The following is a 4,222-nucleotide window of genomic DNA, read 5'->3' as shown; positions in this document are numbered from 1 at the left end:
ACCTCTGCTTTAGTGTTGCCAGTAGATCAAAGTGGACAGAATTTGACCTGCAGAGAGAGCCAGATTGGCCTGGAGTGCCTTTCCTTGATTGGTGGATACATAGGAGGGAGGAACATTAATGTTTACTTAACCCTGGCCTCTCCTATTAACCTTCTTAACAAGTAATGATCTATACACAACAAGCTTTTAGTAGGCTGGGAAGGCAATGTGTGTGCTTTTAGTTGGAGGGAAAGTGTCCAGAGACTTGCTGAAAAGCAACCGGACTCTAAGCACATGTAGTCCCAGCCCTTCAGAGGTGGAGGTGTGTCTCAGCTTGCCGGTGTCTCAGAGGACCGTAACAAGCTATGGTGTCTTTTCTGACGCACCTGTCACTGTTCTGCCTTCCTGTGCTGAAACCATAGCAGCTCTGCGGCTTGCCTAACACACAGGCATGTTCCAGCCTTGAGATCCTTGAACTCCTACGGCCTGTAACTCTTCCCATGGCCAAATCCTCATTGGTGAGATATCCTATCCCAGGCATTTTCTTCACCATCTTTTCTAACATAGCACTCTTCATTTCCCCCCTGCTTTTAGCTGTTTTTTTTTTAAACTTTTTTTGCATTCCTAATTGCAGACTTTGAAATAAGAGCTTTGTTTCATTTACTGATGGATCACCAGTGTATATATTAACTAGTAGCAAATGTTAGCCATTCAATAAAAGTTTCATAGAATATGTGAATAGATGACTCATCCAATTGTATATGATAAAAATCCAACTCAAATTTAAATACTAGAATTAATAAGCTGGGCATGTTGGCACGTACTTTTAATCCAAGTGCTTGGGAAGCAGAGGCAGGTGGATCTCTGTGAGTTTGGGGCTAGCCTGGTCTAAATAGTGAGTTCTAGGACAGTAATCGCTTTCACAGACAGACCCTGCCACACAAGCAAGCAAGCAATCAAGCAGGCAGGCAAAGAATTGATTGGTCCCCTTTAGAAAATTGGTCTTTTAAAAATTTGACTTCTGGGAATTTACTCTGTAAATAGTCACAGTGTGTGTAAAGAGTGAGCTTTAGTCCATCTTTCCGATCTTTATGCTGTTTTGCTTTGCTTTGCTTTCCCTTATTTCACTGGCTGGCGTCCACTCTGGAGTAGCGAAGTGGCGTTCTAGGCGCCTTCCTAAAGCAGGATGTACTGAGGCTTTGTTATTGACAGTCGTGGGTGAAATTTGGTTTGTTGTTGCTGTTGCTGTTGTTGTTGTTTTATATGCTTTTTCTTTGTCAAAATAGCTTTGTTTTCTACACATTATCCTCATTATCCCCAGTTTTCTCTCTCTTCCTGATATTTTGGTTTCAAAGTAACCCTTAGTGCTTCTTTTTTTTTTCTTTTTCTTCTTTTCTGTTTTCAATACATCCTAATTGTAGTTTTCCCTCCCAGTAATGCCCCACCTTCCCCCAGGCTCCCCTCTTCTCCAGGGCCACTGCTTCTCTTTCTCACATCTGAAAAGTGCAGGCCTCCCGGTGACACCCACAGAGCACAGCCTACCAAGGTGCAGGAAGCCCAGGCACACACCTCATCAGATCTAAGTGAGGCAGCCCTGTAGAGGAGAAGGGTCCCAGCAGCAGGCAACAGAGTCAGAGACACCCCAACTCCCAATCTATGAGGAAAGCAGACTATCATCAGGAACGATTTATTTATATAAAAACGATTTTCTATCCTAGGTCTTTGGGCTCTCCAGGCTCCTGTGGGGCAGTATTGGGCATGGGCTCCCTCTCGTGGCTCTGTCAAATTAGACCAGTCAGTCATTGGCTGGCCACTCCCATGAGTTCTCTGCCTCTCTTGCCCCAGCTTCTTGCAGGCAGGATAGATCAGTAGGTTGAAGGCTTGGAGGCTGGGTTGATGTACACTGGAAGCCTTACCTGGCTACAAAGGATGGCCAGTTCAGGCTCCACATCCTCCATTACTAATAGTCCTCGCTGGGAGCTTCTACTGCACCAGGTTTCTGCAAAACTCACCCCCAATGCCCTCCAATTCCAGTCATCTCCTCCTACCACCTGATAACTCCTATTCCCATCCCTACCCACCCCCAGTCCACCCACAAAAGCTATTTTATTTCCCCTTCCCAGGGAAATCCATGTGTGCCAATTAGAGCGCTTCCTGTCACTTGGCCTCTCTGGGTCTGTGATAGCATGACGTCCTCTACTTCACAGCTACAGGTGAGTACACACCATGTTTGTCTTTCTGGGTCTGGGTTGCCTATCAGGTTGATTTTTTTTTAGTGTCATCCATTTGTCTATAAATTTCATGATGTCATTTCTTTCTAACAGCTTTTTACTCCATTGTGTAAATGTGCCACATTTTCTTTATCATTCTTTGGTTGAAGGACACCTAGGTCGTTTCGAGTTTCTGGCTACTATGAACAAAGCTGCTATGAACATAGTTGAGCATCTTTTGGGTATATGCCCTAGAGTGGTATAGGCGGGTCTTAAGGCACATAAATCCCCAATTTTCTGAAAAACTGCCTTATTAAATTTCAAAGTGGCCATACAAGTTTGCACTCTCACCAGCAATGGAGGAGTACTCCCTTTGCTCCACATTCCTGCCAGCATGAGCTCTTTTTGATCTTAGTCATTCCGACAGGTATAAGTAACATGGAATCTTGTGGTGGTTTGAAAAGGTATGGCCCCTTAGACTCATTGTTTACATGGTTGGCCCATAGGGAGTAGCTCTATTAGAAGAAATGACCTCCTTGAAGAAAGTTTGTCACTGTCAGGTAGGCTTTGAGATCTCAAGCCTATTCTCAAGCTATGCCCAGTAAGGCACGCAGTCCCCTGCTAAGCGTAGATCAAAATGTAGAGCCCAGCTTCTTCTCCAGCACCATGTCTGCCTGCATGCTGCCATGCTTCCCACCACTGTGATAAAGGACTGAACCTCTGAAACTGTACTTTATTTTAAAAAGAAACCTGGTAAAACATATCTTATTCCAAACAACAGTTAATTGGTTATTACAAAATACTGATATTTGGCCTATTACATATACAAATTTTTCAGACAAAATTGATAATTTTACTCTTTACATGCTTTTGTACTTCCTATATATGTGTGCATACAACCCATAGGAAATGCGCTTAGTGTATTTATAGGTGGTTCATCTAATGAAAAGGCTACATGTATGATTGGATCACTTGTTTATTCTCTTGAGTTTCTATTACTTCAGCACAGATTATTAAATTCCGTGGTTTAGCCACTGTTTTTAAATCAAGCTTTCAATTCACATACTGATAGCCAATGTGTGGCTTGTGGTTTACAATTGATTTCAATTACTTAATGCTTTATTAGAGATAGGTTTTCTACTTAAAATCAGTGAGTGATTTCAGTGTAAATTGTCTGACAACTCACTGTCCTTTCAGTGCTCTGGCTCAGACAAATAAATTAAACCTTAGGCTCATACCTAACTTTGAAAATGGTAATAGAGTTGATATGAAAAGAGGAAGACTCCATTTGCTTACTTTCAACTCCCAGCCTCACCCTGCCAGCTCAGGGATTTCTAGTAAGACTGAAATTGGACAATATTTACAGGATTTGACATTTCTAATTAATGCCTATGTTTAGGTAAATAAAGTTTGTGAGGTGCTAGAGAAATGGCTTAGTGGTTTAGAGCACTAAGTACTGTTCCTTAATAGACCATTTAAGAACTCAAACTGGATTGCCTGGGCCCCTTAACAAGGGAGGACAATGATACCAGACAGATTATAGGCTTTACATAGGAACAATTAGTCAAAAAATCTCATTCTTTATATATCCAAAACAATAATGCTGGAGACAATATTTTGGTATACAAGTCAATTTATAAATACAAGTGCTCAGTGTCCTCAATTTAATCCTCGAGGACTTACCTTAATAAATAATATCTTTACTATATCTTAATAAATAAAAAGGGGGAGTTATCCCTGTATGCTAAATAATGCGCCTTTTATTTCAATTTTAAAATTTGGATGCCAAAGTTTATGGCACCCTACAACTAGGCATACTTCTGCCTAGGTGAAATAGAGAGATCCACATATTAACATGATCCTGTCCAGATATTTTATATGGGGAAGAGGGAATGTTTGTGTTTTTTCTACAGTGCCCCGACCCGCAGGGCAGTCGACCAGGGTCTGGGGTACACCTAGGAGAGAATGGGGGACAAGAGACGCAAAGAACGGACAGCAAGTCAAGAAGTCTGATCAAGCTGACAATTTTTAAT

At 41.9% G+C, this 4,222-nt stretch overlaps 2 protein-coding genes across 2 annotated transcripts in view; both read left to right on the top strand.

Annotated features, from left to right (window-relative positions):
• The window catches only part of Eri2 (ERI1 exoribonuclease family member 2), a 48,216-nt gene that overhangs the window by 35,483 nt on the left and 8,511 nt on the right, over positions 1-4,222 (top strand). Inside the window, exon 12 of the transcript XR_010058148.1 lies at positions 2,103-2,192. The gene's annotated coding sequence lies outside the window, so the exon portion shown is untranslated. The remainder of the gene's footprint in view (positions 1-2,102; positions 2,193-4,222) is intronic.
• The window catches only part of Pdilt (protein disulfide isomerase-like, testis expressed), a 294,014-nt gene continuing 291,618 nt past the window's right edge, over positions 1,827-4,222 (top strand). Inside the window, exon 1 of the mRNA XM_063286384.1 lies at positions 1,827-1,834. The gene's annotated coding sequence lies outside the window, so the exon portion shown is untranslated. The remainder of the gene's footprint in view (positions 1,835-4,222) is intronic.

Source organism: Rattus norvegicus, chromosome 1 (genome assembly GCF_036323735.1).
Source record: "Rattus norvegicus strain BN/NHsdMcwi chromosome 1, GRCr8, whole genome shotgun sequence".
Lineage (NCBI taxonomy): Eukaryota > Metazoa > Chordata > Mammalia > Rodentia > Muridae > Rattus > Rattus norvegicus.
The sequence above is the reverse complement of the archived record's forward strand: the minus strand, read 5'-3'. Positions and strand labels throughout refer to the sequence as shown.